Source organism: Lucilia sericata, unplaced genomic scaffold, assembly GCF_015586225.1.
Source record: "Lucilia sericata isolate MDLA Ls3-8-SP2 unplaced genomic scaffold, ASM1558622v1 Contig000164F_arrow, whole genome shotgun sequence".
NCBI lineage: Eukaryota > Metazoa > Arthropoda > Insecta > Diptera > Calliphoridae > Lucilia > Lucilia sericata.
In genome coordinates this window covers 234,541-248,835 of record NW_023994193.1, presented here as the reverse complement: position 1 = coordinate 248,835, position 14,295 = coordinate 234,541, and the positions used below count along the sequence as shown (strand labels likewise).

The following is a 14,295-nucleotide window of genomic DNA, read 5'->3' as shown; positions in this document are numbered from 1 at the left end:
AGTAAAAATTTTGAGATAAAGAAGTTTTAATTTTGCATCTCCTTTTAGTAGTAAGGACTTTCATATATACATATATACAATCTTCTCACCTTTTTATTGTTGAAAATGTTTCGGAAATTCTTTCTCGTAAAGTGTATAGGTCGGGCAGACAGTATGACACAAAAGAAGCCTAAATTGAAGGAACTAAAAAGGCTTGGACCGAAATTTCCTTGCCATTACTTAAGAATCTTTATAACTCTTTATCACCTCGAATTTTCGAAGTTATATCAAGTAACGGCGGATATGTTCCATACTAAATCTTTTCTAAAACATTGTAAAAATGTTTATAAAAAAAAAGTTCCATGAAAAATGCATTTTGTTGTTATTTTTGTCAATTAAAGATGATGAACCTATTCAAATGAGCCAAAAAATATTGTTCAATAACGTAGTGTTTTAGAATAAAATCATAAAAAATCGGTTATTAAGTAGGTTAGGATTAAAGTATTGCACTAATGTTTGTCTGTTTAATGATATATAAGACATTATGCTATTAATTAAAATTTTACTATAACCAATTGGTCCATTATTTGCTGCAAAAAATTAATTTGAATGTAAACAATACAGTGAATCTATCTATCTATCTATATATATATGTATATATATATATATATGTATGTATATATATATATATATATATATATATATATATATATATATATATATATATATATATATATATATATATATATATATATATATATATCGGAATTGTTTGAAACCATCCTTCTTCGATAAAAATATTAAATGACTGAAGGTACACAATTTATATCTAATTTTTTTTCATACGTATAGTAGTATTTTTAAGATTCACGACTATGTGTGGTTTAATCTTGAAGGAATGATCACGAAAACTAAAAAAATTAATACCTTTATTCTTTACATTAATTTGTATTCTATATACATTTTGTGTAAAATATTATGTTTTTTAACATAAAAGTGCTCTGTTAGTAACTAAGAAACATTTACAAATAATTTTGCACATTTTTACATTTATTTGCAATTTTTTTTCCCGAATAGCAAAAAAAAAAAAAATAACAAAAATAATTATAACAATTTTGACAAACAATTTTTGTTACCGCATGAAATAACTTTTAAAACATTTTACTACCCCAGCTAAAAATGTTCATATATATATTCATATATGGAGTCATACATCTTCATATATGGAGCTCCATATATGTTCGGATCCGAAAATTGGCGATATATGAACATATATGACCATATATAAAAATCAATTTTCTAAAAATTTGATTTTTATATATTTTAATATTTAAAAGTTACAGGTAACATAAGTTTTGACTTATAAATAGAAATAAATTATTTAATTAACATTAATAAATATTTAAATTTATATTAAAAAACTATACTCTATGTAAATACGTACATACTTATTTATATGTTGTGTAAATAATAAATAAGAGAAAAAATAAAATGAAATCTTAGCACATATGTATGTATTTCTGGTAATTCTGTTTTAAATTAATGAGAATATATACATAATTTTAAATTCATTTCTTATAAATTTGTATACATAATATAATAAAATAATGATGATAAATATATGTATAATAAAATAAAATAACAAAATCTTAAGACATGATTCAAACCAAATCTATTAAATATTTTAAGCCTAAAATAAAAAAGTATTCATAAAAAATAAAATATATTCAGTCTCTCTATTTACGGGAATTACATATTTTTATGTTGCCTTTTAAGTTCTCCTATTTTTTGTGTCTTAGGCGCAATTTACATGAAGACTTTTCAGACGTCTGTTTTTTCCAATTCTCTTTTGAGAATCTTCCAAAAAATCATGAACATTTATACGGCGATTTTTTACATGCAACTATGCATGTCTTTTTTGATGTTTAATTGTATAATCCTTTTTAATTACTTATTCGTAATAAAAATAAAATAAAATTTTTAACATAAAAACCATTTAATTTGATTTAAAAAAAAATAATTACACGCTTTAGTATTTTTTTAATGCAAATTTTAATGTTTTCATGTAAAAAAAGACATAATTATTTTTTTACATGAGCATAATATCAACAGTACGAATGAGTTTAAAGAGGAATGTCAAAAACAATCATGAAAATCCCAAATCATGTTTGTTTTCTTACCCCCCATTCTTCTCTACCCCGCTCACCACCAATCATCGACAAACATGAAAACAGACGTCTGGGCAAACATGAAAAAAAATCATCGTGTAAATTGGGTGTTAGTTTGATTAACATCATGCGGAGTTTAGGGGTTCATTCATGTTTTTGAGCATATTCGGCAGAAATCTAATCAATTATATAAAAAATCAAAATTATAGTAAACATTAATACGTTTAGCTTGACATTCTTACCTGTTAACGCTTTCCGAGCATCACCATTCAATGTGCCGTATTTGTTGTTTCTCATATCATCCCCTTGTGTCTTTGAAGGTTGCCCGGAAAAGGTACATGTTAAAATGGCATCCATTTATTGTATGAAATAAATAACAAAGTCTTCAGGCCAAACGGGATGCCTTGAATGTCGACCCTAATACGCTATCATACACTATTCCTTTTATTTCCTTTAATAGCACTATCTGAAAACACAAATTCAATAAGAATACAGTAATTTATATTTACTATGTTTAATAGGTATTTTTATATATGTATTATACTTACATCTTTTTCAAAGTTTTTCATACATCTATCTGGAGTTCCTTTCAGGAGAATTTATAACTTCGATGATTGTTGCATCAATTTCCTTTATTTGTATGGTTTCAATTGCAGGATTTGACACAGCAGGTTGATCTTCAGATTCTCCACTTTGTTGTGCTTCGGTTACTTTTTCTGCTGTTATCCTTGCCAGTTTGTCTTGAAAGTTTTTTTTATTCAAGTCGTAAGTTTTCTGCAGTATTGTTCTAAATAATTATTACCACTTTTTATTTTATTTATGAATATTTATGAAATTAAATTATATACATACAGTGAATCAATTAAGTAATTTGCCTATGTAAAATTTTATAAATTTTAAGAAAAAACTTTATCTGAACAAATATTTTTAGCAAAATAAAGCAATTTGTTTATTGTATTTTTTAAAGAATATCTTATATTTTAATTTTCTACCATAAAAAGTAAAATCGTGATATTAATTAACGAGATTTTTGATAAAATGTGAACGTATTGTTAACTTCTAAGGTCAATAAAGTATTTTGCTTTTTTTAGGTTTTTTGTTCATTTTTTTTAATATTGCTGCATTATTATTACTCCTATATATTAGAAAAACATTTTTTAGATATTTTAGTAGTGGAACGACTAAGTTTGGACATTTCTTAACCGATTTATTATCCCATATACCTATAAGAATTTTTCAATATTTGACTTAACATGAAATCCATCGTTTCTTTGATTTAATTTCGAAAATAATAAGTAATTTTGAATTGGATACATGATATATTAGGAAATCAATGGATTTGGACCTAGAAAGAAAATTTTAGTGGGGTATAAATCTATAGATTATAACACAAATAATCTAGGTTTTTGGTCATTTTGTATTCATAAACAAAAACTACATTACGGAAACCCCATCTATTTGGGGAGTTACTGTGTGAATTTTATTTAGAATTGTATAATATTGATTCTTATTCAATAAAGCTAACACTAAGTACCATCCTAGCCACTCTAAGTATGGTGATATCACCGTATACCACTATAGAACTATTACATGCTAGAATTTTGATATTCTACCTCATATTTTGAATGCATTATTTTATGAATTAAATACAGTAGGCGTAGCACAGTGGTATAGGAAAAAAAAAAGAGGGAAATAATTCGGTAACTTCTAAACGGTTAATCCGATTTTAATGAAATTTGGTGTGCACAAAGAGGAGGTGTTGTCGAGTTTAGGTTTTGAATTTGGACCTTATAGGCCAACCAGGGGCCCGGCGGGGGGTCATCAAATTAGGACACCTCGGCTATGTTAAATTTTTAAAACGATCCTATTTCTTCATTTGAGTTCCGATTTAAAAAAAATTTCGTATATAGAATCTCCTCATCGAGCACTATAAAAAATGTTGTCATAGCAGTAAATTATCTCTTATAGTTTAGGAGATATTCGCATTTGAAAATTAAAATTTTAAAATTTTTACCGTCCTTACTTTAGTTTTTTTTGATAATAGCAGGTCCAAATATTCCCGATTTTCGCCATTTTGTTTTATTCGCTTAACAACAAGTTTATATATCAAGCAGTGAAAGAATTATGTAAAAATCATGACTGAGTCCAAAGTTATAGGCATTTTAATTTAAAAAATTAAAAAAAGGCGATTTTTTGTCATTTTTTTGGGAAAAAAGTATCTTTTTCTTTTTAAGTTATCTAAAAAGTTTCTAAGAAGATGTATATAGAATTTATACTTTTTGGAAAGCTGACTTTACATAAAGTACGATAAATGAAACAAAACCTAAAAATTTTTGATACCGAGGGGACCAGGTCCATCCAAAAAAACCCTATTTTTTATGGAAAATTAAATTTTGAGCAAAAATTCTCAAATCGGATAGTCGATATCAAATTATAGTGACCTGTTTTATATGACCCAATATGTTCTTAATCATTTTGTAACGGGTTTCGATAACCCCGCCCCTGGTATGGATATAATAGGCAAAAAACTAAAAAATCCCATTTTTGGGATTTTTTAAAACTTTTTTGGGAATTCCGGGATTTCTAATAAGAAAATTCGAAATTTTGATTTAATTTTGGATTTTAAGTAAAAAAATCTACCTAACTGTAAAATTTCATCAAAAAATATTCATAAATAAAATTTTTATTGCAATTAGAAAAATTTGTATCTTCGCAAAAACTGAATAAAAAACATTTTTTAATTTTTTTTTAAAAAAGTATTCCGCGAATTTTTTAATTTTCAAAAATTATATACAGTTTTGAAAAATAGACAAAATTACCTTTCCATTGATATATAACATGCCTACCTAATGTTTTTTAAGTGACAAATTAATTAGGGAAAACTCAACATCTTTTAGAAAATTTGCCTAGCACTATTATTTTCATCCATAAGGTTAACTCTTAAATTTGTTACATATATGGATGAAAATAATAGTGCTAGGTAAATTTTCTAAAAGATGTTGAGTTTTCCCTAATTAATTTGTCACTTAAAAAACATTAGGTAGGCATGTTATATATCAATGGAAAGGTAATTTTGTCTATTTTTCAAAACTGTATATAATTTTTGAAAATTAAAAAATTCGCGGAATACTTTTTTTAAAAAAATTAAAAAATGTTTTTTATTCAGTTTTTGCGAAGATACAAATTTTTCAAATTGCAATAAAAATTTTATTTATGAATATTTTTTGATGAAATTTTACAGTTAGGTAGATTTTTTTACTCAAAATCCAAAATTAAATAAAAATTTCGAATTTTCTTATTAGAAATCCCGGAATTCCCAAAAAAGTTTTAAAAAATCCCAAAAATGGGATTTTTTGGTTTTTTGCCTATTATATCCATACCAGGGGCGGGGTTATCGAAACCCGTTACAAAATGATTAAGAACTTATTGGGTCATATAAAACAGGTCACTATAATTTGATATCGACTATGCGATTTGAGAATTTTTGCTCAAAATTTAATTTTCCATAAAAAATAGGGTTTTTTTGGATGGACCTGGTCCCCTCGGTATCAAAAATTTTTAGGTTTTGTTTCATTTATCGTATTTTATGTAAAGTCAGCTTTCCAAAAAGTATAAATTCTATATACATCTTCTTAGAAACTTTTTAGATAACTTAAAAAGAAAAAGATACTTTTTTCCCAAAAAAATGACAAAAAATCGCCTTTTTTAATTTTTTAAATTTAAATGCCTATAACTTTGGACTCAGTCATGATTTTTACATAATTCTTTCACTGCTTGGTATATAAACTTGTTGTTAAGCAAATAAAAAAAAATGGCGAAAATCGGAAATATTTGGACCTGCTATTATCAAAAAAACTAAAGTAAGGACGGTAAAAATTTTAAAATTTTAATATTCAAATGCGAATATCTCCTAAACTATAAGAGATAATTTACTGCTACGACGACATTTTTTATAGTGCTCGATGAGGAGATTCTATATACGAAATTTTTTTTAAATCGGAACTCAAATGAAGAAATAGGATCGTTTTACAAATTTAACATAGCCGAGGTGTCCTAATTTGAGGACCCCCCGCCGGGCCCCTGGTTGGCCTATAAGGTCCAAATTCAAAACCTAAACTCGACAACACCTCCTCTTTGTGCATACCAAATTTCATTAAAATCGGATTAACCGTTTAGAAGTTACCGAATTATTTCCCTCTTTTTTTTTCCTATACCACTGTGCGTAGTTGGATTTGGAAAGTTATTTTGATTTGGGTTCTAACTATATATAAGTGTATGTATTAGCTGTAAAATATTGCTTTGTGAATCTTAGGTGATGAGAACCTATTTGTAAATATCTAAATTAAGTATTTTTCCTGTACCACACGATTGTTCGCTTTATATTGTTTCCAAGCAGCCTAAGGTCTGTTTAGAGGTCTAAATTTAAACATAGTGTTCATTTAAGTTCGTATATGGACTTTGGAGAAGATAAATGAGGACTTCAATGGTTTTTGCTTGGATACAAGTCGCTCTCCTTTGGCAGTTAAAGATTTTGAAAGACAACTCAGTGCGTTTTTTTAATAATTCTTTGTGTTATTTCATCAATTTCTATATTTTATATTTTTTAATGATTGATTAAACATCTCATAATTGAATTCCATTGATTTATACTTGTTCTAAAAATCTAAATTAATTTTTTATATTGGAATTGCCTCATTATTTCCCTTTAAACATTTTTAGCGCAAATAACTACACAGTTTCACACAATAAGGATATGATTTTTGAAAATTACAATTGAAAAATACTTAACACGTGTCCTTTTAACAATAAAACAATAAATTCCAAAAAGCAATTAAAAAATAATTTGAAAAACCCAACAAAATTAACTGGAAATATCAATATGCAAAATACTTTATTGACGTGCAAATTCTGATGAAAAATCATAAAATGCAACAACAAATGCACCAAAATTTTTATTTTAATATTTTTTTCTTGGTTTTCCCATTCTACACAATCTCTATTTTTAATTGGAAAACATAAGTTTACTTTTTACCTGTTTTTTTGAATTTTATTTATGAACAAAAAACAAAATTCTCTTAAAAAAGGTAGGCAAAAAACTTAGTTGATTCACTGTGCATATGTACTTACTTTTTCCTTCATATTAATAGGTTGTGTCGAATCTTCTTTCTTACGAATTTTATTTGTTTGTTTTTTTTTTTTGCAAAAAATGATTGCTTCCTTTGTTTTTTACAGAAAATTTTACAGAAACACATTTTAAACAATTAATTTATATATTTAATTAAATACATTTAGCAGTTTTTGGTATTGTGTTACTATTTGTTTTAAATATTGCGTAGAATGTGTTTGTTTTTATCGTTAGCGGTGTTGCTAATATTATTTTACGTACGCGATTTTTAGCAGCGGGTAAATTGATGTATTCTAATGAATTGTCATTAATACTCTGAATGAATATGAATCAAAATTAAATTGCAAATATCCAATGATAGTAAAGTTGATTTTTACCTAACTTTGTATATATTTAAACGTACACGTGCGAGTATAATAAAATTATGAAAAGTATAATATAGAAAATACCGATTTTAACATTTTTATTTTTCAATAGCAGGTAGTAGTTTTCGCGATTTTTATACATACATATGTATGAAAATATAATAAAACCAACAATAAAGCATATTTCGCCTACTTTTTGTAATATATATGTGCACACGTGTAAATGTAATAAAATTCTAGAAAATGTATGGTAAAAAGATTTTGGTACCCTTAACTTGAATGATTTTTTAGTGATAAATAAACATTTATGAGGATTTTTACCTGTTTCTCGCGGTTTTTATATATGTATGTTTTACAAAATCAACAAATTTGCCAAGAAATACACCTAGGCCACTATCGGGCCTGTTGTGCGCTCCAATTCAAGAAACAAAAATTGTTCACTGAATGTATTATTTTTCCATGTTCAGAAACTCAGTTTCCTGGACGTAATTCCTAAAAATCTTCCAATCGGTGTTGGTTAAGAATGTTATTTCCGGAATAACATCACTTCCAAGATACTTGGATCTAACTTCGACGAATGTCTGACAATGGCAAAGAAAGTGCTCCAGAGTTTCACTATCTTCTCCACATGCTCTACATTCGTCTGAATCCGCACGTCCAATTTTGTATAGATGTGTTCGTAATCCTGTGTGTCCACTCAGAATACGTACCATCATACTAACCTCAGACTTGCTCATTTTGAGGAGATTTCTCGTCTTGCTCTCATCAGGGTCACCCCATAGAATCTTTGTGGTTCTACCCACCGTTTCATTATTCCAAGAGGCCTTATGGGATTCTCTCATCCATATTTTTAATTCAGCTTTTGTTGCGTCGAATGGTTTTGCGTTTGTCAAGTTAACTGCATCGAGCTCCCTTCCCTTTAAAGCTATTACATTCGCCCTTTCGTTGCCGACTACTCCCGAGTGGCCTGGTACCCATATGATATGAACCTTACCTCTGGGAGAGTATTCAGTTAAAGCTTTCTTACAATCCAATACGGTCTTAGATTTAATTCTATCACCTGATATCGCACAAATTGCCTTCTGGCTGTCGGTAAATATATTAAGCCCTGTGGGCGCCATATTTATTCTAGTCCAATTTACACATTCCGTTATTGCTTGTACTTCTGCCTGGAAGCTTGTGTTATGATTAGGTAAACGGTGCTATATTTCTGTTTCTGGGTCTTCAATATAGAACCCCAGGCCCACTTTGTCCCCTAATTTAGAGCCATCCGTGTAGCAACGGATTCCTAATGGTATTTGCTCTAATGTTCCGCTTGACCAAGACATTCTATCTGGGATTAGCGTTTCAAAGTTTCCGACATATTCTGTGTCTGGTATGCGATCAGGCACGTCCGATGAATGTGTATAACCTTCTAATGTGTCCAGTATACATTGCTGACGTGTCCTATAACGGTTTTTGGCCAGTTCGCCTAAAGTAAAGAGCCGTTCGGCTGTAAGCGCCGCCTCATATCTTATATACGTTTCAATGGGTGGAATATCTAGCAACGTTTCCAGAGCTTTGAAAAACCCAACAAAATTAACTGGAAATATCAATATGCAAAATACTTTATTGACGTGCAAATTCTGATGAAAAATCATAAAATGCAACAACAAATGCACCAAAATTTTTATTTTAATATTTTTTTCTTGGTTTTCCCATTCTACACAATCTCTATTTTTAATTGGAAAACATAAGTTTACTTTTTACCTGTTTTTTTGAATTTTATTTATGAACAAAAAACAAAATTCTCTTAAAAAAGGTAGGCAAAAAACTTAGTTGATTCACTGTGCATATGTACTTACTTTTTCCTTCATATTAATAGGTTGTGTCGAATCTTCTTTCTTACGAATTTTATTTGTTTGTTTTTTTTTTGCAAAAAATGATTGCTTCCTTTGTTTTTTACAGAAAATTTTACAGAAACACATTTTAAACAATTAATTTATATATTTAATTAAATACATTTAGCAGTTTTTGGTATTGTGTTACTATTTGTTTTAAATATTGCGTAGAATGTGTTTGTTTTTATCGTTAGCGGTGTTGCTAATATTATTTTACGTACGCGATTTTTAGCAGCGGGTAAATTGATGTATTCTAATGAATTGTCATTAATACTCTGAATGAATATGAATCAAAATTAAATTGCAAATATCCAATGATAGTAAAGTTGATTTTTACCTAACTTTGTATATATTTAAACGTACACGTGCGAGTATAATAAAATTATGAAAAGTATAATATAGAAAATACCGATTTTAACATTTTTATTTTTCAATAGCAGGTAGTAGTTTTCGCGATTTTTATACATACATATGTATGAAAATATAATAAAACCAACAATAAAGCATATTTCGCCTACTTTTTGTAATATATATGTGCACACGTGTAAATGTAATAAAATTCTAGAAAATGTATGGTAAAAAGATTTTGGTACCCTTAACTTGAATGATTTTTTAGTGATAAATAAACATTTATGAGGATTTTTACCTGTTTCTCGCAGTTTTTATATATGTATGTTTTACAAAATCAACAAATTTGCCAAGAAATACACCTAGGCCACTATCGGGCCTGTTGTGCGCTCCAATTCAAGAAACAAAAATTGTTCACTGAATGTATTATTTTTCCATGTTCAGAAACTCAGTTTCCTGGACGTAATTCCTAAAAATCTTCCAATCGGTGTTGGTTAAGAATGTTATTTCCGGAATAACATCACTTCCAAGATACTTGGATCTAACTTCGACGAATGTCTGACAATGGCAAAGAAAGTGCTCCAGAGTTTCACTATCTTCTCCACATGCTCTACATTCGTCTGAATCCGCACGTCCAATTTTGTATAGATGTGTTCGTAATCCTGTGTGTCCACTCAGAATACGTACCATCATACTAACCTCAGACTTGCTCATTTTGAGGAGATTTCTCGTCTTGCTCTCATCAGGGTCACCCCATAGAATCTTTGTGGTTCTACCCACCGTTTCATTATTCCAAGAGGCCTTATGGGATTCTCTCATCCATATTTTTAATTCAGCTTTTGTTGCGTCGAATGGTTTTGCGTTTGTCAAGTTAACTGCATCGAGCTCCCTTCCCTTTAAAGCTATTACATTCGCCCTTTCGTTGCTGACTACTCCCGAGTGGCCTGGTACCCATATGATATGAACCTTACCTCTGGGAGAGTATTCAGTTAAAGCTTTCTTACAATCCAATACGGTCTTAGATTTAATTCTATCACCTGATATCGCACAAATTGCCTTCTGGCTGTCGGTAAATATATTAAGCCCTGTGGGCGCCATATTTATTCTAGTCCAATTTACACATTCCGTTATTGCTTGTACTTCTGCCTGGAAGCTTGTGTTATGATTAGGTAAACGGTGCTATATTTCTGTTTCTGGGTCTTCAATATAGAACCCCAGGCCCACTTTGTCCCCTAATTTAGAGCCATCCGTGTAGCAACGGATTCCTAATGGTATTTGCTCTAATGTTCCGCTTGACCAAGACATTCTATCTGGGATTAGCGTTTCAAAGTTTCCGACATATTCTGTGTCTGGTATGCGATCAGGCACGTCCGATGAATGTGTATAACCTTCTAATGTGTCCAGTATACATTGCTGACGTGTCCTATAACGGTTTTTGGCCAGTTCGCCTAAAGTAAAGAGCCGTTCGGCTGTAAGCGCCGCCTCATATCTTATATACGTTTCAATGGGTGGAATATCTAGCAACGTTTCCAGAGCTTTGGTTGAAGTAGTACACATGGCACCACTTATACCCAAGTAGCATGTAGTAGTTTGATATTACACTTTTTGTCCAAAGCAGTCCACCAGATTATTGAAGCATAAGCTAGAATTGGTCTAATTACACTTTTATAAAGCCAATTTGTCATAGTAGGACTAAGACCCCATTTCATGCCTATGGTTCTCCTACATATCGCCCAGCACCGATGTGCCTTGTTGATCCTATCCTCTATGTGGTGCCTCCATTTTAATTTCCGGTCAAGTATTACACCTAAGTACTTAACTTTGTCTGTCACCGGTATCTTCTTGCCCAGGAAGCAAGGTTCAGTATATGCAGAAATTTTTGTCTTTCTTGTGAAAAGACAGATTTCCGTCTTCGCCGGGTTAACATTGAGGCCTCTCGGTTGAGCCCAGCTCAAGGCCGTATTCAGAGCCTCCTCAGCTCTTCTTCACAAGTAATTTGAATCCTTTCCCTTTATGTGGTGCCTCCATTTTAATTTCCGGTCAAGTATTACACCTAAGTACTTAACTTTGTCTGTCACCGGTATCTTCTTGCCCAGGAAGCAAGGTTCAGTATATGCAGAAATTTTTGTCTTTCTTGTGAAAAGACAGATTTCCGTCTTCGCCGGGTTAACATTGAGGCCTCTCGGTTGAGCCCAGCTCAAGGCCGTATTCAGAGCCTCCTCAGCTCTTCTTCACAAGTAATTTGAATCCTTTCCCTTTAAAAGTATTACGACATCGTCTGCATAGCAGACAGGTCTAAGTCCTTTCTCGGTTAGGGTCCTTAGGAGGCTATTAATCGTGGTAACCCAGAGTAAAGGTGACAAAATGCCACCCTGTGGTATACCACGAAATACCTTTTTCCTGATAGTTATATCGTACATCTCGCAGCTTATCCATCTGTTCCTTAGCATGTAGTTGATCCAGTTACGGAGCACCCGGTCAACACAAAACTGGTCTAGGGATTGGATAAGGGTATCAGTGTGCACGTTATTGAAAGCGCCTTCGATGTCAATGCATACCGCCAGTGTATACAGTTTGCTATCGAAAGACAACTTCGTTTAAAGCGGTTTCCACCGATCGTCCCTTACATAAGCATGCTGCTTATATTTAAGGTCTTTGTATGATATGCTGCTTCCGTTCCAAGGTTTTAAGTAGGAAGGACGTAAGACTTATCGGTCGATAGGACTTAGGTGTCGCATAGCTAGGTTTCCCTGGTTTGGATATAAATATTACCCTTGCATCCTGCCACTTAACTGGATTATATGCCAATTTTAACCATGCAGTGAATATCTGTGACAGATGTACGGAAACCAGTCCCGCCTCCATCTGCAAAAGTGCCGGGAAAATTCCATCTGGCCCTGCAGCTTTATAGGGAGCAAAGCTCTTGATTGCCCCTTTAACCATGTCAGTTGTAATAACTATTTCCGTGTTACCCTCCCCTTCCTCCAGTATCGGTTCATCTATGTTATTCGATATACCGGGTGGGAAATGAGAATCCATTAGGAGTTTCATTGTCTCCTCCATATCCTCAAGCCTCCTGCCCGTGTCATCGATCATAGATTCCGGTTGGACATGAGTTTTGGATAGGAATTTTTTTATCTTCGATACGTCATTTACGCTATCTACCTGTTCACAGAAAAGTTTCCAGGAGTCTCGTTTGGCTTTTCGAACGATTTTCTTATATTCACCAAGATTATTACGATACTCATCCCAGTATACTGCGGTCTTTTTACGCCGTGGCCGGTTAAATAGTTTGCGAAGGGTCTTCCCAAGGTTCCGGATCTCCCCAGTTACCCAGGGTTTTTCCTGGGCAGATCTCCGCTCTCGCAGAGGGCAGCTGTCCTCGAACGATTCAACCAGGGCACTTGTGAACGTCTCCACTTTGGCATCTTTATCCTCTTTATTTCGACATTGAGAAGTGTCCTGACCTAAACGGTTCTTTAGTAAGGTCCCGAACATTGTCCAATTAGTTTTAGACTTAATCCGAAACTTTATCGGCTTTGGTGGTGGCCTTAGTATTTTGAATCTTATGTATCGATGATCAGAAAAGGAGTGCTCGTCCGAAACTCTCCAATCCTGAATTTCGTTTATAAGCTCTTCTGAACATATAGTTATATCTAATACTTCTTCTCTGATTCTTTTGACGAAGGTAGCTTTATTACCTAAGTTCAATGTTATCAAGTTTTTAGTATTAAGGAAATCCATGAGGGCTTGTCCCCTTCGATTGGTGTTTGTACTACCCCAAGCTACATGGTGCGAGTTGGCATCACAACCTATTACAATTTTCTTATTTTTTCTTTGTGCCTCTTCAACCAGTTTCATCAGATCCGACGTTGGTGGTAGTGTCGGAGAATCGATGGGCAGGTAAACAGATGCAAGGAATATGTTGCCACGACCTGGCTTCAGCACCGTTGCATCCGATGTTGATAATCCTGTTGAGAGGAGAAAACATAAGTTCTTGTGACATAAGATACATGTTCTCGGGCGAGATCCTGTATCAGCGTAGAAAAGTTGGAAATTTACGTGATTTAATCCAAAAACCTTGTTGCGAATCGTCCAAGGTTCCTGGATTAAAGCTATATGTATTTTACCTGTGTTAATTTTAGCCATCAGAGCGTTGGTAGCTGTCTCGCTCCGATGAAGGTTTATTTGGATAACCTCAATCATGGTCATCCATTAAACTGTCTTCCAGCGAGTTGGTGGTCACCTCCTCGCTCTTTGGATTTGACTCCTCCGGGTAGCCTGAAGTGGCTATTAATGCAGTGGGTACTGTTGATGGCTCTGCGGTGTCCTTATCAGGCATAGGAATAGCAGTATTTTTAATAGACACATTCCCAATTCTGGAGAGCACTGCTGTTCTGTCTTCTGGCGGGTGAGTGATTTCCTCCCCG

General features: G+C 32.1%; 1 long non-coding RNA gene across 1 annotated transcript; it reads right to left on the bottom strand.

Moving 5' to 3' along the window:
- Positions 1–2,166: 2,166 nt before the first annotated feature.
- On the bottom strand, positions 2,167–7,639 carry LOC119601446. Its single transcript, XR_005231230.1, has 4 exons — positions 7,275–7,639; positions 2,696–2,934; positions 2,390–2,613; positions 2,167–2,324 (listed from the first exon to the last, which is right to left on the bottom strand). It is a non-coding gene; the product is annotated as an uncharacterized LOC119601446 (long non-coding RNA).
- Between the last annotated feature and the right edge of the window lie 6,656 nt (positions 7,640–14,295).